The 23,793-nt window shown below is 43.5% G+C and overlaps 1 protein-coding gene across 1 annotated transcript in view; it reads right to left on the bottom strand.

Annotated features, from left to right (window-relative positions):
• arvcfb (ARVCF delta catenin family member b) overlaps window positions 1–23,793 on the bottom strand; it is a 268,096-nt gene that overhangs the window by 198,488 nt on the left and 45,815 nt on the right. The window contains exon 2 of the mRNA XM_069682303.1: window positions 2,659–2,743. The gene's annotated coding sequence lies outside the window, so the exon portion shown is untranslated. The remainder of the gene's footprint in view (window positions 1–2,658; window positions 2,744–23,793) is intronic.

The following is a 23,793-nucleotide window of genomic DNA, read 5'->3' as shown; positions in this document are numbered from 1 at the left end:
GGGAACATGAGAGAACATGAGAGTGTGATCACTGAGTTTAGGTCTGGAGAGGTCATATTAGTTCACAGAAGCCATGCTCACACAGTGACAGTCAACTATAATTGGTCCCTTGCCAGCAGATTAATATGCATTCCCCCTCTATTAAAATGGCCTTTTTCAGTGAGGCTCCAGAGAGTTAATTAAACCGGTGCCATTTTGAAGGGGCCAAGGATTCAGGGATAAAACTACCATGATACGAGAGGCGGGGGCTGCGGTGAGATAACTGCAGTGTCCTTCTGTCTGTGCACTTAACCTTCTCTGACTAGCTTTTACTCTGCAATGGTTACAAGCTGAAGCTGTTGAACCCTGACATGTTGCGCAGGTGCGGCGAAGGCTCATGTTAACATTTTGTATAAGTGTATGGCAGCTGCTGAAGTTTTCCTGTAAAAAGGTCAGACTGGTATTTAAAGAGAAAAATCTCCTTTCATGCTACACTTGAATGCAAACAGCTGCGGCGTGTTAGTCACTGCTAACAGCGAGGACAAGAGGTCAAAGGTCACTATGCAAAAGGAAAGAAGAGGTGTGACCTTGTGACCCTGGATTAATATAGGAGATGTGCAGCTAAGAAGAAATATGGAGAAAAGTCATATTCGCATATTTATGCTCTTTGCTTTTGCAGTTTCTCTATCTATAATTTTATATCATAGACAATTCTCAAAGGTCTCCAGACAGGAATAAAAACTGCTTTGATAAATACTTTGCACAAACTAAACTCAGAAATTTCTCCAGCAGCAACAACTGAATGACTCCTGGTCGAACTGCAGGGTGCTTAAGGAGAAATCGAGCCTGTGTCCGGGATTTGACCTCCCTTAAAGCTAATCTGCAGTAAACAGTCGGCCCACAGATGGCCAATTCTTCCCACCTTGATGAATCATTAAGGACGGATTTCGGCTTTAAAAACAAAGTAACAGCATTTGTGCGGTACGCTGCACACTGTCAGCTATCAGGCAGCGGTGATAGCGAGAACTCACTCAGCGGTTCTGTCCCTGCAGCGGTGCCTCTCAGGGGGAAAGGAGAAAAGACAGCCCAAGGGAGGTGATAGAGGTGAGGTAATCTCCCGTCCCGGTGCTTTCAATGACTGCATGTCAAATCCTCGCTGTCTTCACCATTTTCTGTGAATTCTTCTGCAAGTCTTTAAATCTTCCCCTCATGTCGAGTCTGCAGGCCAATATCTCATCCCAGGCCGGGCCGTAACTCCTGGGTGAGGTGCACAGATGCAGCTCTGGTGATGTACTGCTCCCCTAAGAGCAGCCAGCGCAGTAGCTCAGTCCCATTAAACAAAAAGTACCAGAGCAAGACAGAAACAAAACCTGACCTGGAGTTGAGATCCATTTCAGCTGCCAGAAACAAGATTAACTTCAGCGGCAGAAAGGAACAACATAGTAGTGACTCAGGGTTCTCGTAAATCAGCGGCTAAAGAGAGTCCTCTTGTCAAAGGGACCAAAGAAAAGGCCGACCGGTTTGCTGTGTTTTGTTTTGTTTTATTCTGGAAACAGGGCTTCCACAAATACGTTCAACCTCAGCTTAGAGCTCCCGGGCAACCAACACCAAGCCTGAGCTGTTTATCAGGTGGCAACGAAACTTTACCTCTTTGAAACAAGAAGATCGGTCGTTGAAAAGATGTTGAGCACATTCAGAGGTTACTTAGGATCTTTGTAAGACATCCAAAAAAAAGGATATAACAGCAGAGATTGTGTCTATTTATGGACGGAAATGTGGACTTAGCAGCCAACTTAACTTCTTCACTTTTACTGGTAGCACATTTGTACCCTTTTCCCACCGAAATTAGCGTGTTGAAGTGGGTTTTTCAGACCCAGGAAGACCCGCTTATAGATGCTGTCTCTTTTCCCATTGCAAGTGGAGTATACTCCTGTCGGTCTCTTTTCTGCTGCGTCACCGTCTGCCGTCACCAACGCACCGAAAATAGAGTTAGTAAACAGTTAAGATGTTACGTTGGTTAGGTCTTTATTGTATCTATCAGTCTGTTTATCAAACTCAGCAGTGACAAATTTGGAACGATGTTCGAGCGCTGCTCGGACGGAGACGGGTTGAATTTGTAGCCGAAATGACATGGAGTCGCAGAGGCCGGTAAGGGGGCGGAGGTTAGCGTGTTGGCACAGGTTTTGTGTTCCCATCAATGCCGATCGGAGCCGAGGCGATAATTACCCAGGTCCACTGCAGAGTCATTTGACCCAGGTCTGAAGCCAGGTGTTAGCGGGTGTTAGCAGGCTTTTTGACCAGTGGGAAAGCGGCTTTGGAACCATTGTGCCAAAAGACACATCTTCTATTTACATAACTCACACCAGAAATCAAGTACAGCTAAAGTGTTTTTAATTGCCCAGTAAGTGTACCACAGTATTTGCAATAAAACATGGACACAAGTTATCTACTCCTCAATTTAAAAATGTTTTATGAGGCTATCATTAAATCACATGTCATTTCTGTAATCCATCACTTTGACTTTCATTTGATGTGCTTACAGATTTCTCGTGACTTTCAGCAGTTTTTCAGATAAGATTAGTATATAGATATAGAGTCTGAACTCTGCAAAGTTGTGCACCTGTTATATACGTATCCAATGGAAATAGTCACACTTGTCTGGAAAGAGGATGAGCTCACCTTTGGTTGAAGAGAAAGACCCATACAAATACCAGGACCGGCTGACATTTATCACCCCAGAGCCACAGCAGTCGAGAGGCCACACCTGAAAGACAGAGAGAAAGACGTTTTAGACTTCTGTCATTTGAGTCATAATTTCATCCAGGGAAGGTTTGAGATTTTGGAAAAATTTAATTCCTCTGTGTCCAGATGGAAGCGGCAAAAGAAACTTCCTGGAGCGTCTGATCCAAGCATATAAATGCATGAAGAACAAAACTTATTATTTTTGCTGCAGTAAACAAACCAGATACATCCTGCTAGTTTGTGAGATTATCTTAGTATTCTTCTAACCTACATTACTTGCTGCTTAAGTGTGTTGACAGAGGAGTACAGCCTACCAATCGTCTTATCCAAGACCATAAATAAGCATGTTTTATACAGTAATATACTTTGTATTTAAATGGAGGAAGATAGCAGCTGGATGTGAACAAGCATACAGTTATTTTTGTACAATGACCCTTTCTTGTGAAAGTGGTCCAATCTAATTCCTTGCTCTTCTTCATACCTGCATCGAACAAAGTACTACTGCGTGAACAGTGAAAACAGATAGGACAGTTTTCCTCTAGTCAGGATAAAATGAATGATAAAGGGTTAATTTTCTGACGATCTAGAAAACAAAACAACAGGCTGGTCACTGTGATATTACAGACCAGGACATGCCATGCTGTCATTGGCCACACTAATGAGGTAAGTGAAGCCTGTTTCTATGTTTGTTTTGTGCTTTGCAACTGTGGGGATACGAGTTACGATCATCTGATGTTACGGTGGTGCGGTGCTGTTATCTCGAGAAGAAAAAAAGAAACAAGATAACAAGCAGAGACATCTCTTTATCACGGGAAAATAAAGTAAATATAACGTGTATGGATGCATGTCCGCTCAGGGCCTCCGTAAGTATGGATTCTACACACTGTTTTTAAAATGAGAGCATATTAGAGTGCACTACTATTGCTGCAACATTTCAATTCAAGTGATACCCAACTCAAATTCAGCTCTCTAAGGCTCAGCAGCAACAATCCAGCTGGAGGCGCATCACTCTTAACAAGGAATGATGGTACACCATGTGTTTATATCTGTGTGTTTCAAATATACTGAACGTAAAGTAGAGGTGGATTATACAGCAGAGAAATTCCCACGTCCATCTGGATTTTTTTTTTGTTTGACTTCTTCACATTCATCATTTTACTGTTTCCCTAAAGTAGGTTTTACTGCACGACTTACAGACTGACCTCATGAAGTAAAACCCTTTAGAGCAGTTTCTTTTCCAGGACATGTTGCATTAATACTGGCACAGACACATCGAATATCAGATTTTTAAGTCAAGTCCAACATATCAGCCGTCCACTAGTCTGAATAGATAAGAAGTTGCAGAACCTTTGTGGTAAAACAAGCACCCAGCACAGCGAGGAGGAGCAGTAAACAACACAGAAGCATGTGAATAAAAGCTATGAATGCTACATGAGGGCAGCAGCAGAGCCAGGCAGCAGCATGAGGCGGTGAGGATCATGTCCTGTCTGCTCAGGGGGCGAGGCCCGCGACAAGATACTGACAGAGAGAAGACAAGACCTCAAGCTGAGTACCTGACATACCTCTCCATCCCTCCACTTTGATTCACTCCGCCTCTCAATCCTATGACTGTTTTAGCCGAGCAGTGCAGCTAACACATAAAGGTCACAATCAGAGGGGAAACAGGGACACCAGATGCTGCAGACATCACATAAAATATCATACTGCAGTAACCCTGAGAGCTCAACACACTGCAAGCAAACATATCACGAGTACATGAAGAAAAGTCTTAACATATTCCGAACACATTTTAAGTATTATTACAGAACCACTTCTATATTTGCTTGTTGATCCATTCATTTTTTTCTGCTTATCCAGGGCCGGTTCTCAGTATGGGATGCTAAATCTGCATCTTTTCTGGATGCTGTGTGTAGTGATGTTCTGATGTGGGGTAAAAGTCAGACGATGTACCGTAAAATTCGGTGCATTAATCATCATCTAAAAAGTGGGCTGCTTCCTATATGCCAGTGCGACCAATATACCAGTACAAAACGCAGAGAGGTATGTTATTCTGTTACAGTATTTTACCCAGACGATGGCGCTATAATGTAGCTAAAGTTGTTGGTTGTTAAGTGGTGACGTCACATCTCGGCATTAAACTGTTTCCGGGTCCAAGCCGCTACAACGTCTCCTATTTACAACATAACACAGTGCTTTTGTATTTTCCTCGCTGTTTTAAGCTAATTTGATTGTTGCTAACGCTCACCGTTGCTAACGCTCACCGTTGCAGCCGCCACTCACACAGCACTCAACGTTAGGCTGCCAGTTCCTGTCAGCTACTGCACCGGTAGCTAGCAGGACTGCAAACTCGACATGGTGAAAACAGATGGTAGGCTGTACTTTGTGTGTTTTGAATGCGTCTTAAATGAAAATAAATTGAAATTGTTGAAATAACTTGTATACACATTTTTATTAATAAATAGCTACAGAAAACTGTGTCTTATATTCCAGTAAGACTTATGTTCCTGATTTTCCTGATGACACCTAGTCTGTAATACTGCACATAAAATGTGAAACCTTTGTTGGCATGCTTTACTTGAAAATGTACCTGAATATTTTCTCCTTATTTATTAGTTAAGTTGACCGCCTTATTTAAAAGTCTAACCAGATGTTGCATATTTATTTTAGCAGCCTTGCACATGCCAAACTATGGCCAGAGTGGTACCCAAATTGTCATATCAGAAAGGTGACGGCAGGCCAAGCTGCTGTATTTGGCGAGTTGGGAGAAAATGTATATTTGCATGTTTTTTCCTTCAGTTTTAATGCATTATTGTCCAATGCAATCATGGCTGAGATGTTACAACCATTTTATCGAATCAGTTTTTGTCTTTGCAACTTCTACAAAAGGGAAATTAAATAGTTTTCTGGTTCACTGCAGGGTAATGAAAACACAAAAACTAATTCCCAACAAATAGCAAAAAGTGTCTTGTTGAGAAAGTGACGACATTTACAATTCCTTAGAGGCCTGTGCAGAAAACTGACAGGAGCTGTGGCCTCATTCACTGATGTCACTCATTCTGCAGGATCTTTTATGTGACACCATTACAGCGTTTTTACTAAGTAGATGATTCAAAGCTCTTTATGAAAAGAACAAAATAATGTGCTTCTACAGAGCAAGCAAACACTGATTCAAACTTCCTTTTCAAGAGCCCCGAGGGGAAGATTAGATAGAAACAACGGCATCTCAGAAAATGATCCAACAATCAGCGGCGGCGTCGGGCTGAGTCATTATTTATCGCCCGTGCACGCTGCACGGTAACGCCTGTTGGTGTGAGGCTCAACACTGGGCATCAGACTCAGAATAGATTCAGGAAGCTGGAGCCGGGAAAACGATCACATTACAGCATTGTAGGGCTTCTATAAAAGCACACGACATGTGTAACTGTGGCTCTGTGGTGTTTAATGGCAGGGAGGGGGTTCGTTTTGTTCTTAATGGAGCCACGTCTGACGCTCATGTTTCACTGCCCTGGAATCACAGCCTGCTACAGATACAAAGGAGCAGGCTGCCATCAAAACAGCTCGCTATCAGCCGTCATGTCATCAGTAGCAGCATGAGTAATACAAGGTCCTTGTAGTGTCTGATTTTAATGAGCAAAGATACATCCACACACGCCTCGACTGAAGAGAATAACATGATTCTGTTTTTACTGAGTCAAAGGAGTCAACAAAACTCACCCCCACTGTCTTTTTACTGTCTCCCCTCACACACACTGCACACATGTAGCAGTCAGGGAGGAAGAGCGCTTCCATAAATAGAAAGCAGAGTGGGCAAGAGGCTGCTGGGAGTGGCTTTTACTGGGAATATGATCGATTAAAAAGCAATTTGCTCCTCCGCTCAGGCCCAGCTCTCCTAAATGACAGCCCCCCACGGTCCAGATGGAGCTCTGAGGGGCCTGCCGCTACATCCTCAGCAGCCAGGCCCCCCCTTCCTCACACACACACACATACAGACTCTACCCCCAAGCTGGAGCCTCGGTCACAGTCTGGTGGGCACCTGGAAAGCGACCAGGCAGAAACTTCCAGCAGCCTCTGCTGCTCTGACAGAAGATGCAGACTTTGTTGTATCATACAGAGGGCTTGAGGACGCTGGAAGAGAAATTGCGCAGGAATTCGATTCTGTATTGTTCGTAAGGGAATGCTGGATACCATTAGGTCTTTGTCAACCACTTTTCCTTTCTTTCTCAGGCATTGCGCTGGCTAACACTGCATGCACCACCGAGACGACGTGCAAAAAGTAGCAGCGCAAACAGCTCCAGATCCTGCACAGTGTATCAGATGCATCAGCTGATGACAGCTTATACGTGTTGTTTTTGGTACGCAACATATAAGGGGACTACATTAACTGTGAGTGTTGTTTGTCTGCCATCAAACTGACACCAGCTAATATGTAGGCAGCTGACAGCAAGATGAGGCTTCATGTGATGTAAATACATGGCCTATGTATGCAGGGCTTCATTGGTCAAATGTTCTCATGCCGAGTATGAATGAACACGTTCATAAAGAAACAGTTACTCTTTGTGTTCCAGTCTTTGTCTTTGTGATGAGTTCATAAAGAATTAGTTTGTTTTAGGCTTTCAACATGTTGGTTCAACAGCTAGCAGTATTTAAGAATGCAGATGTTATAGTTACAGTTTACAGTTTCCTCCTCTGTGTACAGTTGCAGCACAATCCAGGGTTTCCAGATTCCTGTACGTACAGTATGCTATGTACAAAGACACAGTGTGACCTCTGGCCCCGAACATGCTGCAAGTGTGTCCGAAACACCTGCTGTGAACACAGCCAGGGTGGGACCATATGGGACAGTTTGGCTGGCTGCATGGGAAATGTTTTAAGGAGTTTGGTATAGCTACTTTCACCGATGATTAGTGAGTAGACTTTATGACGGTACATGTAACAGCTTTAAATATTGTCAACTAGGGTTGCATGATATTTCATTTAACGCAATTTCGATGTGCACATGTGCAATAATCACATCGCAGTACGTTCGATAGTGAAACAAATTAAGTCAAACATGTCAAGCTGGTACTTTAATGTTGCACAGTGCAAAACGAAAACTCGCCAGTTGATCGTTTTCCATCACTAATCAACAGGGAAAGTCTGTCTGTTATGACATTAGTGCAGCTCTTAAACAATAGCGTGAACTGACCGCTGCGCTGCAGAGTCTGTGTGTCACCTGCCTGTAAACTGTCAACATGCAGGCGACGTCACTGCCATCACAGATAATGCTGACTGGATGATCGAGGTCGGCGCTCAGTTACGCAAGGTTGCTTTTCAGTGAGTGCATTCCTGTTTTCAACGGCACCTTGTACCCATGCTAGTTAATGCTGTGGCTACATCAACGGACCATTCATGGAGCGGATAAGCCGCAGAGTGTTTAATGATTTTATAGAGTGTGGTGAAAGAGAAAACTAAACAATCCACAATCTATGAATCTTAAGAACTACACGATACAATTTGTAAATATGCTTTGCACTCACACCGAGAGATGCTCTCCCGATCCAGTGACTTAAATTGCTTTACTCCTACTGCACATCCTGAGGGAGAAGTTTCTGTTTTTAGTTTCGTAGCTGAGAGTAAGAAATACTATCAAACTAAATTTCAGCTGCAGCTCCATCAGCAGGGGTTCCACTGAAACACATATCACGCTCAGAGCTATAAAGATGAACACTATGTTGAGTCAGGGAGTGTGTTCTCTGTTAGGGGCACATGTAGTGAACGGTGCTGTTAATTGAGAGAAAAAATGAGATTGCATGTTTTTTCCACCTGAAACCTGCATGGCTACATTAGATACACAGGTATAAATAAGAGGCACCAATCATTAGGCAATTCAGGATTTATGTTTAATAATACGTCTGTCATCTTTCCCAATAACCGCATTGAGTTTCCCATCTGACACAGAATTCAAACCTGCAGTAGGCTATGGCTGCTTCTCTGGCCTTTCAGCAACACTTCCCCTGATTATCCTCTCTGTCTGCAGCTCCTGGCTTCACCAGAGCTTGGCCTCAGACCTCCGCAGACTTAGTGGCTGGAGGTTAATAGATACTGACAGATGACATAATGTGGAAGTCATTTGTAGGGAGGATCTGGCTTCTTTATCAATGACGGTATCCCTCTCACACACACACACACACACACAGACGGAGGGGGGAGGGAGTCAACAGATGGGACTCTGTCCAGAAGACTCCACATGCACTTCGTTAGCAGGCTAATGATTAAATCCATGCCAAAGCTGTAAATAATGTGAATTAAAATTGTACATTTCAAAGTGATATTCCTCATACTTCATTTTTAGCATTAGCCAAACTTAGCTAGCTTACTTAACTTCTGCTTTAGGGGGTTTCATTTGAGAGATTAAGCAATAGTTTGACATTTTGGGAAAATACACTTAGCAAAGAGTCAAAGGAGAAGATGGTATTACTCTAATGGCTGTACAATTAATATGAAGCTAAAGCCAGAGGCCAGTTAGCTTAGCAAAGCTTTAAGAATGGATGATAACAGCTAGCATCCTAGCTAGCTAGCTGACAAAATCATCAAGTTGTGATTTTAGCGGCTAGCTTAAGCCTGTTTCTAAGCTAAGGTAACACTCTCCTGGTGTTAGCTTCGTATTTAGCACACACACACACACACACACACACACACATACACACATACACATACACACACAAGTTTGATATCAATAATCCTTTCCTTCAAATGAGGCATGAGCCTGAACTTCTAACTATCTTTATCTGTTAGCACACACACAAGTTTGATACCAAATCCTCGTATTTTAGGATAAGAAGCGTATTTTCCTAAAATGCTAGTATTTATTCTCGGTTTGAATTATTTGCCTTCAAATGAGGCTCCTGAACTTCTTACTATCTTTTATCTGAAGACTGCTGGACCTTTGCTGCCTTTAAACGGAAACATTAGCCGGTGTCTTTCATCAATGACTCAGTGACCTTGCATGGTTGATCTGAGGTCCCGTGAGTTCACTGCTAATGGGATCAAGGGACAGTGGGCTGGGGGTGGAGGGGTCTTACTGGATTTCACTGAGTAGGACCACCAGAATTAAAGCCCCTCAGGGGAGAAAGGAAAAACCATCAGAACCATTGTCCCCTCGTCTTTTCACCCGTCCACATTGGCTAGCTGATTGATATTCTTATGAATGTTAATACTAAAGCCCCTTTTCCAAAGCGCACCTTGATAGAATTGATTTTCCTCCAAAAAAATAATTCAGCCCAGGCATAATGGGAGCCAGTAAAAGTGCCTCAAAGGCTGAATTCAATGGTTTTGAAGTGAAACATTTTCTGGTGTGATTCCCTTTGGTGTTGAAATGACTCTCTGTCGACTGCAGATCCAATCTTCAAACTCAGAAACAGATTTAAAACAGGTACGTCTTCGTTTGACTTAATGACCTATTGTCTCCTGCTCCATCTTCACACATAAAATATTCATTCAACTTGGGCACACGGAGTAATAAGAAGCTTATTACTGCTGTTGAAGAAAATCCTCAAAACACTCATTTCATTTCTCTCTTCTGAAATTAAAGTTATTTTTTGCTTAATTTCCAGACTGAAGAGCCTCACAAATCATGATCAAAAAACATACAAAATGCCTGATCGTCAATCTGAAAATAATACTCTTACTTGATTGAATCACTCTAACATCCTGTCAGGTGTGGCTGCACAATTAATTGAATATTAATCCCCATCATGATTTTGGCTTCGCATGATTAAATAATTGATTGACGGTGATACTGACGTTTAAAATGCGTGCTCCGCCTGTAGAAAATTCTGCTGCATATTAAATTAAGCGGTTTCTAAACTAACAGACACTCCCCCAGGGTTGATGGAGAGGATATGGCTTCACTTTTGGGGGAGCTGGCATGTCATGTCATGAGTTTAGAGTGGAAGAGTAAACAACAACGAGGGACCATGTTAACTGGCAACTTTCAACCGAATGCGTCTGTGGTAGTTACAGCAGCTGTTGAAAAAGGGAAGAGAATATGTAGCTGTCTTTGTGGGAGCCTCTTAGTTGTTTTTCATTACGAGCTCAAAAATGAACATCTTTGAACGCTGCTTAAACAGGAAGAGAGCAAGTCACTCGTTAAACCGAAACACAGGTCCCCGAAACAGCTCGTCATTGGTTGTTTGGAAGTATTTTAGGTTTAGGGCAAGTGATGTTAGGCAAGAAAAAGTAATCGGCAAAGAGTGCATGAAACCTGTGTCTGTGATGCAACACAACTGACTTGTTCAACGGCCTGAAAAAACACCACAAAATGCAGCATGATGAGTGTATGAAGGCCAAGAGGGATAACGTTGCTACTGCCCGTCCTCCAGCATCAAGTCAGAGATCCATAACAGCGACACCGTACAGCGCCGCACCCAACTCCCAAAGACAGAACGAAATTACTCATGCAATTTGCATTGGTAATTTGCTTCTAGAAGATGCACCAAAGGTAAAGAAGCAAATCTTAATTCTTAGTTGCTTAGATGCTAGGGTGATGCAGCACAAAATGGAACTGAAAAGGTTTCTTTGTTCATTTAAATGTGAAAGTACATTAAATACTGGTGTCTCAATATTGATCAAAATAATCATGCTTATAATTTTGGCCATATAAAAGCCTTATTATCAGGGTCTCTATCTAACCTCCAACCTCTCCTCTGATTGGTTGGAAATAAGATACAGGAATGAGAAATGTGGACGCTTCCTCTTGATATGGCTTTAAAGCAACAGTCGACTATTACGGTTTATGGATTAGCCAGTCACAGCTCTCCCACACACTCAAGCACCCGCACACACACACACACAGATTTTTCTGGCACAGGCAATGTGTCAAATAATAGTTGCCAAGTCTGCTGCCTGCAACAAAAGATGGAAAGAATTAGAGGAATGGAAATGGTGATTCAACGCCGTTATGAAAACTGGAGCGCAGCGTGCAGTGACAGAGTGAAAACCCATTCAGACGGACTTAATGCTATGTGGAATCTCTTCCCGCCCCGACCCCCTCCTCACCCCACCCATCTGTGGCACTCTCAAATGCAAACAAATATCTACTGTTTTGTCCCTGACTTTTTACACCCTCACACCCACGCCTCCCTTTGCTCACAGTCTGTCTGGCTTCCTCCGTAAAAGATTCAATATTTAATTGCCATGTCGCCTCTGTTGATTAGAATTTGTCTCAAGTTTGAACACTCAGACGCAGCAGTCATTCAGGGGGCATGTGTCGAACATAAACAAACAAAAATGAGGTGAATGCATGTAAAACTATCCCCATGCAAAGTCTATATTTGTCAGCAAAGAGAAGCACACGAGTCAGACTTTTAAATTGCACAAAAAACTCGGCTGCATCTCGATATCATTCCCCAAATGCTTCGCACGTTCAGTGGATTTCTTTGCCATTTATATCCTCAGCCCTACTCCAGCTCACCTCTCCTGTCACACCCAACAAAGTTACACCATCCTGAATCCTCCCAACAGAAATTGTGCAAGTGCAAACCTTTCTGACATCTATTTAAGCTGTCAGCCGTATATCTGAGTCTGGGACCCATCCAGCAGCAGTAAATACCCGTGCAGAGGCAGCGGTGCTTCAATGCTACACAGGACATTGGTATTCAGAGTGGCAGCTTCCAAAGTTGAAGCTGCATAAATATCCCAAACTATTACATAAAGGCAAACACACCAGGTTGTGCTGAATAATATCGGCTCTGTGCTGCAGCAGGTGGATAAACTGACGGGCTGCTCTGCTCATCAATAGATGTAATCATGTGTTTTAAGGTTTTATTCATCTTTGTGGCAGAGCACAGGCCAAACGCTGACCAGATGGATGCACAAAGACAAGAGAACATTAGAGCAAGAGCAGAAAGATGGCAGAGGGACACAGGAAATGGGAAGGCGGAAAAAAGTGAGCTGTGAAGTTTTGGTTTTCAGCGATGCCAGGTAGCAAAGCGGCCAAATTGTGTAATGTGCAGCATGTTCTCACTTCTAAGTCGGCAAATACTGCGGCTTGGTCTATAGCCTTAAGCTTTAAAATATGAAGATCAAGGCACCGCTCTTCCATCACTTTCACACAAGCAGGGCTGCACTGTCATATAAGCTTTAATAAATATGCAACGTCCAGGTGAGCTTAGAAATAAGCCGTCAAATTAGCAATAATAAATAATGCTCATCCAGGTTAGATTATCAAAAAAAAGCAGGCGAGCCATCAGTTACTAGCGTACCTAAATCAACTGGACTCCACTGTAGTGAAGTAAATCTTTTACAGTAACCATGGCGACAGCTCTGTGACATTCTGTTTGTTCCTGTCATTCCCCCTCGTTTAGAGATGGAGAATTGGTTTAACTTGGGTGTCTAACTTCTGCTAACATTACCGCAGATGAAGCTGAGGCTGCTGTTTGACTGACGCTGTCTATGGATTAAACTGAAACATAATTTAGAAGTGCTAACAACTGAAGCTAGCTAACAACAGTGACTGAATATTAACAGGATACTTTGTAAGAACCATGTGTTTGACTGCATTTTTAGTTTGGCTAATCCCATCTGCTATTGCCATCAGAGCCACCGGGACTGGGAGGCTGCACTGAGGACGAACTAGCAGTAACGCTAGCAACTGCGTGAGCGTTAGCCACTTTAGCATTAGCCCCCCTCAAGACACATACCTTTTCACATTAATGCCACAAACATGCACCAGAGTTAAAATTAGTGAAGTGAGCCCAAACTTTTGAACGCTTTTCTCTCCACATTATACACCTACTAGACTTTCTCCAGCATGAGACCACAACAGTGCAATGTCATTGCCTTACGCTGGCGGCTTCGTCATCACTAGGTGAAGGATGCCAGCTGCGTTAGAATGATTAAATACCAAAGGATCACCATTTGTCCATGAGCTTATCTGCACTTTCGGTACTGACCAATCACGTACCGGTACCAGAAAATACAGGCTCACGATACCCATGTCTAGTTCGACCCATCCATTTCCCCCTCAAGCGGACAGTCGTGGGCTTTTTACTACGTCATCTCCCCACCACAGCCAGTATGTGACACCCTCGTCTGTTTGCAGGTGGAGAAATAGAGCACCTTCTGCTCGTGCGTCTGCATACATCCAATTTAAATGGTTTCTACAAGCTGCCTGAACAGGGAATCTGAAATAAGAGAATGAGTGAAGAGACAGTGGATGAGAAAGGAAACACAGGTGGGTAAAAGGAGCCAAGGACAAGAAGCAGATAAAATAAGTTACAGAGGGATAAAGGACGTGTTGATGGGGATTTGAGGAGCAGAGGGGGGCTTCCACATCTTGAGGTCGTCCCTGATGAGGGAGCTTTGTGGCAGGTTGTCTGCGCTGCTGTCAGACAGCATCAGTGCTCTCCTTCTCTTTGGAAACATGAGTTGTGGTTTGTTTATCCTTCGAATCCTGCAGGACTGTTCACTGTCAACTCAAACTAACCAAAACTTGGTTGTTGTCTGTTGTAGTCTTAAATATTCATCTACTATGGTGCTTGAGCGGCCTGAACAAGCATAAATTATAGGGCTGCAGCAAGGTCTCACCAGCCGAGGGATATGGCATACAAATAAAATCTGAGAATTGTTTCCACCAAACCCCATTTATGATTTTAATTGTTTTAACGCTGCTGCAGTTGCTTTTTAGGAGTTGTTTTTGTGCTGCTGTTGTCTTCTGCAACTCGCAGTGCCACACGCTTCTTCCATGCGTCTGCGTGCCTCCCTTTAAGACATTGGAATAAATTAGTTATGCTGCTGCTTTTAGTCGCCACCGACTTTGGACAAACTTAACAGGGCACAGTGGTTTGCTTGAGACCGGACGCTGCAAAACCGAACCACTTCCAGATGACCGAAGAGCCTCACTTTTATTAGAGCTAGTGCGTGCCGCCATGTTTACAATTTATCTGTGTCTGGAGAGGACTTTCATCTAACTATAGCCCTTTTTACTCTGTGGTTCTGCCTCAGCGCCATAACCAAGCTCCGCTGTCATGCAGCCTTTGCCATTTTACATTGGACCAAGCAACTCTGGTGTAAAGCCGCTCCAGTGTGTGTTTTTAGGAAGTAAAACGTGTGCGAACAAACAAACAGTGTGTGCTTCAAATACACACACACCCTGCTTGCTGTTTACAAAGACGCCGTTTCACCTCTGTTACTACCTCCGATGCCGGCTCAGAGGTGGATCGACTTTGAGATATTTTCATTCAATTGGATTTCTTCACATTGTTGACCCAGGAGCCAGAGACTTTATTATAAGGATATTAGCTATTTAGGCTAACTGCTAACAGTAACAGCTAACTTGTTTGCAATATTCAATGTTAAATGGTCTCTACAATACACTAGTTGCTTTTGCTGAACTTCAGCCACTTCATGTTCATGTCAACAAGCAACACTGAACACAACCTTTGTGCAAGTGGCTCCTGAGCATCTGCAGGTTCTGTTACCTGAGGGGGCGATGCACAGATCTCTAGTGCACACGCTGATCATTAGCATGGCTACAGGTGTAAAACACAGTCTGTTCAAACCACAGCTTCACAGGTGCACGTATTAAACACTGCATCTGGACTGGTGTTTGTCAGTGTAACAGGCCTGGGGATCAACTGAGCGGCCGGGCCATTTTTTATTCAAGCAGACTTCAAACAGTGTCCTCTGGTTGTTCACAATATTTTGTTCTGTTGTGCCAAAGGGAATATCCAGGTGTTTTCTGTTCAGCTGCTTACATGCAATAATAATTACTGTAGAGGAGTATTAGTAACTAAAAGTGACCATTGTAATTACTTAAAGTGATGATCTTGAGGATTAACATTTAAATAAATGTCTGTAAAGTCACTATCTAGCGCCGCATTTGCAGTATTACAGACTGGGTGTCGGTGACGACTTTTGCGGAAAAAAATCACAAGCGGCGCCCAGTAAGGGACGCATTTTCCATCACCCAGCAGTGGTTGGTCTGCCAGAGAGGGTAGGAGGAGCTTTTCCGGTCTCTGCGAGTGTTGTGAGTAAACAGTAATCTACTATGGCTGAACAAACAAAAAAAATCGATGACTACAGATACAACTTCAACAAGAAGTGAAAATCCAAAGAAAAAGAAACAAACTCGACGCTCAGATGAAGCAAACAGTCTGAAAAGGAAAGCGACCGTCAGTGAGGGAAATAAAGAGTTACAACCGGAGTCAACTGTGGACGTCACACATGCAACACTGTATGGACATCTGAGAAGTGTGCTCTCGCAATTACTGTTTATCACCATAGGTGCCGCCAAAGAGAACGAAACTGAGATCTTTTAAACTTTTAAACTCACAACCAAACAAACAAACCCCTGTATTTAAACTTTATCTAATAGTAAGGTTGTCTGTGGCTCCATTAAAAATTATTTGACAATATAAGAGCAACAATCTGAATCTGACGAATCTGCACTGCTCCTCTTGGATCTGAGAACTGACAATCAGCTGGAGCCTCTTTTCCTGACACAAGTTCTCAGGAGAGCTGTAGCAGGAAACAATCCTCCTGTACCCCTTAAAAAAGGAAACCGAACTGTCTCCATCCTCCCAAGTCATTGAGCAAGAGTGAACCCTCCAGAGTGAACCCCAAGTCTTACCCCAACACTCCCTCTCACCAAGCGTCTTACACTCAGTACTCTAGTCTCCATCTTGCTAACGTGTTGCTTAAAAATTGAGCAAGTTGCGATGGGTTCTTTTGTGTCACTAATATCTGACCCCACGTGAGGCAGGTGTCACAACAAGCACTTAAATATATGGTATTATATACACCAAGCAGGTAACCTGAACCCTGTAGACCTTAGAGTACACATGGACCAATTTGTTCAGTTTGGGGTCAAACAGGTCAGCATTGTTTTCTCCTCCCCATCCAAGGGACACAGCATTTACAGGAAGTAGGCATCACTATAGTGATGGACAGTAATTCACAGAGACGGATGTGGATGCACAATGCTCTGCCTCAGTACCAAACACAATGGCATATAAATCAAGTCTTTTCCACCCCGTTGGTAGCCACATGCTTCTGCTGCTGTTCACTGGCTGATCTGACGAACATGATTCATTTTCAGCTCGACTACCAATCGTGTTGCAGGAACAGGAGGGACATATGGCGGCGCCAGTCTGTAATTGGTCGCTGATGAATGCTTCTTACATTGTGGACTTTTCTGCTCTAACATATGGCAAAGTAAGGCTACCGTAGTTAGCATAATCGGACATGTTCCAGGACATAAAAGAGACAGTATGAGGTCTCTGGATTTGCTGTTAACAGTATGGTTAAGATATTCAATGTTTCTTCCCTGCATGTGAGCTCGCAGGTTCGACGAGACGTCCTCGCTCCAGTGTGCACACATTCTACTGTGGCTAATTTATCTCCGACTCATTTTCTCCAGGCTTTTAAACAACGGGGAAGCAGAACAAAGGTCCATCATGTGTGACGTACAGTAGAGTAAAGCAGACTTAGCCTCTGGAAAAAACTGCCTCCATTTACTCCTGTGAAGAGGGGATAAAACGCAGCATGAGCCACATAATTTATGATACAGAGTATATTAATGGGTGCTGACAAGCTTGGTGATTTTTTCAGAGGCAACAGATAACAGTTATAATTATCAGCCGTGGAATTAAATAGTCAGTGGAGAGACAGCGGGCACTTACAGTGTGCGTGTGTGTATAATATCGTCTGCTGGCCAACGCCGGGCCCATTAATGGCGGACCTCGAGTGCTAATGTGATATTGTTTGCTTTATTAAAGTCCGGTGTCTGCAAGGACCCTGACTACAGAGATTTCATGCCAGCGCTCGCTCCGTCTCTCCCTCTCTGCCTCCGCTGCCCGACAAACGCACATTACATCCACAGGAGTAAATCCAAAGTATATCACCAGGAAACATCAGCGCAGCTGCAGCCACTCTACGCATGGAGATGTTGGTATTGAATGCCTCCGTGTCAGGAACAGACCATTCGCCGTGTTATGATTCATTACCCGCAGTCATTTAAGGCAGTGAGTGGTAATCAATGGATGCTCTTCTGCTTTGCGAGCTCAGCCTGGTTGATGGCTTTTAAAAAGCTTCTAAGTGAGAGAGACGCAGATAGAGGGAGACAGAGGGGAGATACAAACTCGGTATAAGAGAGCTCAGCATCAAAACAAGCCCGCGTATTGTCTCTGGCAGATGCCTGACTTCATTAGGGACTCGCATGCTGCTTCACACACACACTCCAAAAGGCTGGAGCCATAAACAGCACGGGAGAAATGGAGTCTTTCTGAGCACGATGCCAGGCCGGTCACACAGGAAAAACACACCACCTCTCCGCAGAACTCGTGCTATCTCTCCCTCTCTCTCTCTCTCTGTCTGTCTGATTCTCCATTAGTCAGAGAGGAGAGATGTGGAGAGCACAGCTGCCCTCTATGGGTGTGGAAACATCCTAACACACTGGCAGAGAGGCAGCTCTGATTTCTGCTGCTGCATCCTGTCTGGAAGACACAGAGAGCTGCTAATGTTGGCGCTCAGGTGTTCAGTGCTAATTACACGGCTTATCTTCCCAATGTTGCAGAATCATCAAACGCAGTTTCAGCAGTGTGGAAAATAAGGAGGATTTCTCCGAGTAGTACAACATATTTAGCTCGCTTGGAATGTGAGGCATCTGACATGTGTGCATGTTTTTTATGCTTGTGGAATATATCCTCCGCCTCCAACACACACACTCGAGTATCTCCTGTTTCAAATTCCTTGGCTTTTGCGTGCCAAGTTCAATATAGCACATGGAAAGGCGTGTTTGTCTTTGCTTTGTCCTCGCTGCCCTGAGCTGAGGACACAAACCGTAAAAAACAAGGTGAAAACACACAGAGCTGCTCTGGTTATAGATTTTATACAGCGAGCCCAAACAAACAGGTCTGTGTGTACACCGAGGTTTAAAAAGCCAGAGGAGGCCGCAGTTCATATTTCTAAGTCGGCTGGCTTCTCCTCTGCTCCGCGGGGGATGGAGGAAGCATGTAGCTCAGGGGGGAGGCTGTGTATGAATCCTCCCAGCCACTCAGAGGTCTTCCCCCTGATCACACCCGACACGCTGTGATCTGTGATCCTGCGAAGACCTGAGAGGATGAAAGGAATATATGAGATCTCCATCTCTGAAAGCATTCATTACCATGTCAAAGCTGGTCCGGTCGAGGTTTTCAGGGAAAATGTGACGTTCCTTCATGGAAAACACAATCATTTTGATCAAAAGAGAAGATTTAAGAGGTCTAAGTCAAGATTTACTTTACTTTTGTTAATATTAACTCATTCTTAGGGAGAACACTGAGCTTTTAAAGAAGGAAAAGTTTGCCAATGGTCTGTCTAACAAGGGGCAGTTCAGTTCATCACCACACCAAACTCCTCTTAGAGCCTCATATTTTAACCCTTTACGCCGACTGTCGACTGGACATTAAAACTTTTCCAACTGACAACTTTCTTAGCCTTTCAAGTCACGTCATCACTTTTTAATGGTACTGTTGAAAACAGTGGTTGTCACCTGGTGAGTCGAGACCCTAAAGTGGGACGCGGAGCTGTTTTCAGTGGACGTGTGCTTGAAAGAGAAAACTGGCAAAAAGTCGATGCTGCGCTTTTATTTTGAAGGACATGGGTTTCCTATGATGTGCGTGCATTAGTAGCGTAGTTCAGTCAGCCACAGTTACATTCTTGAAACTTGATGAGCCCAACAGTGGTTGCATTTATGTTGCATATTTCTGTAGAGGGAATATTTTCCCCTTATGCACTGCCACCATTTTGGCTGACTATTATACTGTTGTGTTTTATGATGTTGACATACTGTGATGTTTCGTTCTGTGTCAGCTCCAAACTGCACCATTTTTCTTTAAGTAAATTTAAGGGGTTGAAAAAATCTGAAATTTGGGTCGCGATTTGTCACTAAGGAGGTGGTGGGTCCTGAGGCGAGACTAGAGCTGTCACGTTTCAGTCGAATTCAAAATTGAAGCGCAGCAGATAATGCCAACAAACAAATGATTAATCTGTCCAGAGTCTCAGAATGCTCTCACATTTAAAGTAGTGTATTCCAACAGATGGTGATAACACGCTGCCTGCTACAAACCAATGGAAAAAACTTAACAAGTCAAGCCGTTGTTAACCTTTCCTGCTTCAGCGTCCCGACCGTAGTCAGAGAGCACAGGGGAGACTTCTTGTTGTTCTGTTCCAGGAATCTCGAGTCCCGAGGAGTCGTAGGCTTTATGATGCACAGACACAGCACACTGCACATAACTCGTGCACACACACTTTTGTTCCCTCTCTCTCACCCAACTCTCATGCACTTATCTCTTCCCAATACAGAGCTATGCTTCTAGTATAAGATCCACAGACTGTATAAAAAGATGGGCGACATGACAGATCCCTAAAAGTGAAGCCAAAACCTCTCTATTGCCCCCTGCTGACTGTCTGCAGCATATATATAGATGGAGACGGGTTGTCCATCTATATATACTGTCATTGATAAGACCGTGTTACAGAACTGACCATCTCAACCCCAAACGCACCTCAGAAGGGCTGTATGTACCACACTACGTACATGACCACCAGTGTCCGATATAATTCGAACAAATTCCATATCACGTTCAATTTGTTCGAACTTGATTTTTTGGGAAAAGTGGCTGCCCTAGGTGAGACCAGTTGAGAACCACTGGTCTAAAAGGATGAAGGATTTTAGTAAACAAGTTAAAGTTAAAGCTAGCAGCTGAGCTAGCCTCCCGAAAGAGCGTCAGAAACACAGATTCTCAACGTGAAACTGCTTTATTTAGGGTTTTTACAGGTTTTTATTACCTGGTCAGTTTCTGTTGGAGAGGCCTCTGAGGATAAGTTGGTTCCTGTTCAGACACTGAATGGCCTGCCCTGCTGTTGTGCCAGCATTTCTCTGTGTCTGCAATGATGCAGCTGAAAAACTAAAGAGCAGAAATATATGTCAGCCCTACAAAGTTATCATGCAGCTTTATCAGGGGTATAACAGAGTGATTTAAGTGGGATTGATGTCTTGAAAGTTACGCAGTTGTTACTTGATACTTCTGCAACACAGTGTGGCATTTTGGCACCTCTCTACACTACTGTGCATATTAAATTGAGCAGAAATGAAGCAATTTTCTTCAGGCTGTGCCAAAAGAGCTGCGTAAACTCTCCTATTAGAGCTGCAGGAGTCAGGTGATGGAGCGAGGCTCCTGCCCTGACTGCTGCTCCTCCTGCTCCTCCATCCATGGCAGAGATCTAGCGGAGGCCGGAGAAAAGCCGAGTATCTGTCGAGGCAGAGGAGGGATGTGAGCAGAGATCAGTGCAGCGTGTAGCGAGGCTAAGAGCTGTGGGCAGAGCAGCCACTCAGACTGTTACAGCAGCAACAACATGCTCCATTATAGTGAATTGCAGACCTTTTGGCTGCCAGACAACATTAAACACATTGCAGCAACACTTAGAGTAACACAGAGAGAAAACACACTGTATCAATAATAATGAATCACTCACTCACACTCGTACAAACGCCGCTCGTTTGCTCAGGCGCTCACCCACACACTCCAATAAGTCACTTCCTCGCTCACTCATTTGCTCATTCACAAGCTCGCTCAGTCGAACACTGGCTCAGCGATTCTCTCAATTACTCATCCACACAGACACATTCATGCATGCACAAAAACCCCCACAGGGTCTCTATAGTACCCATACAAAAACAAATAAGTTAAATGCCAGAGAAAGCATCACAGCATGTGTAATTGCATGTGCGCTAGAAACATATTATTTCAAAGATATTATTTGATAGGACAGCTGAAGATGGACAGGAGACATGGGGAGAGAGACTTGGGGACACATGCACCACGGGGCAGAGGGTCATAGTTGAACCCAGGGCCGATTGTATATGGGGCGCCTGCTAAATCAGCGCTAAAGACCCCACAGAGGAGAGCAGATGACTATTATTCATAGCCTTTGAAAGGTGACTGTGTGTATGAACTGTTCTCTCAGTCTAGCATCCTCAGCAAACACTGCTTCTATTGGTTTCTGCCTCCACATTTAGTATGCATCACCCTGTCTAAAGTGTCCTTGGTGTCCCTTTAAATACTCTATAAAATATATAAGCATTTCAAGCTCTAAGTAGCTGCCCGGTTAATGTTATTTACTGAGTGTGTAGCCTTTTCTTAAAGCTTGAGCTAAGTCAACATAACAACACTTTTGTTTATAAACCTTGGTTGGTTGAGAATAGTAAATTATAGGGCTGCAGAAATTCGGCATTAACACTATTTCTTGCTGTTTTCTGACTTAAATACTCATGCTGCATTCCAGACAACTCGGAAGTCCGACCTTTTCCGACCTCCGACTAGAAAAATTGCTCTGGAACGCCGTTCAAAGTCGGAATTCCTACTTGTGAACTCGGAGCAGATTCATCCACCCCGACTTCACGAGAATCAGATGTCTGATGTCACACAACAATGGAGAGAGACGCATCCTTAATGGTAAGAAATGTCACTAATGTGATAAGGTGGCTGGTTACTATAAATAATCTCACCTGTAACGCTCTGAGGTTGGAAGTCGGAAATTTCTACTGGGAAGTTCTCGAGTTCCCAGTTGTCTGGGATGCAGCATTATTCTGTAATACTTCCCAACTGGAAACATAAATCTTTACCAAAAAAAGTATAATTAATACAAAATAATTTGCCACAACAGCTGGGAACTGTAGTTTTAAGTCCATAATGCAGGTTTGTTACTTTTAGTAGCCGTCTAAGTGCGTGGGGTAACTTTCGTATGTGCAGCACAGGGTCACTCAGCCTTTCTCCACTATGAAGTCTGCTTGCTTGTGTGCAGAGAAAACAGTCTAAATATGCGCCGAGCTCCGTGCCATGCACGCCTCTGTAAGCAGCAGTGCCAGCAGGGCAGAGCCCTGAAGAGAAACAGGTGAATGGAGAGAGAGGGGGCCGTGAACCCCAAGCTACTTGCATTGGGCTCAAAAAGGTTCCTGTAAACACGAAGGTCCTACTTTTCGTTTCTTGCAAGTGTGTGAATTTATTTTGCCAAATTGAGCACTTTATTTCTCTGAGTATTTCTCTGCTCCTCTGGCTCTGTTTTTTGTTGTTGTTGTTTTGTGTTTTTTTTTTTACAAATGGCCAATCCACTATCGTACAATAGCAGACTTTAAAAAATAAATGTAATAAACAAAAAGGCTTACGGTTTTGAGAGTCCATGGGGAGCGGGTAGAAATAAACATCCAAAAGAAAACATACAAGGTCGAGAAAACATTACGAAATAAAACAGGAAATGAAAACTGGACACTGGAATGAATGAAATTAACAAGAGGGAATGATACATGACAGAGTGTATTGTGGGTAGGATGAACTACAGTCCCTGTGTTCATTGTAAGGAAGGAATAACAGTGAAACAGTGGCACTGATGTGTTTTTGAGCGTTCTTGGACAACAATGGATCGATGGCACAGAGGAATCACATATATAAACATGCTTTTGGTCTTCATGGGACCATTAAGGCATTTCTTTGGACTTTTCATTAAAGTTAATGACCGAAGCTCAGAGAAGTCAAGGCAACAACAGCTGTGAAAATAAAGAAAGAAGAAACTGACCCGCTTGACAAAACAATTATGATTGATTTATTTATTTATTGCCGTTTTGGTTGTGCCTTTGTTATTTATACAGGTTACCTCAGCCGTGGACTACACACTGTTTCAACACACAACTCATCAGGATGAGTGACGGATACTTGGATGGGTGGACGACTAACAATAAACGTTACTTTAAGTAGGACCATTGGACAGAAACTCGCAGTAAAATGCACCCCACATTTATACATCACTTGTCCTTTTTTCTGTTGTATCACGTTGCTGCTGCTGCTGCTGCTGGAGCGTACAATTTTCCATGCTAAGATAATCCAAGTTTGTGTTTTATTATCTGTTATCAGGCCTTCTTTCACTTGTATTATCTCTCAATCCTTCGAGACATCTGTGAAGAAGCAGCAGAGACTGCGTGTTGGAAAAAGGACAGAGACATATGTAGATAAATAGTTGTCCGCTCATCGCTTGTTTGTGCTCTCATACACCAAATGT

This window comes from Semicossyphus pulcher, unplaced genomic scaffold (assembly GCF_022749685.1).
Source record: "Semicossyphus pulcher isolate SPU_LCO1_2020_fin unplaced genomic scaffold, fSemPul1.0.p SCAF_6, whole genome shotgun sequence".
Taxonomy (NCBI): Eukaryota; Metazoa; Chordata; class Actinopteri; order Labriformes; family Labridae; genus Semicossyphus; species Semicossyphus pulcher.
This window is presented reverse-complemented; position numbering and strand designations above follow the sequence as displayed.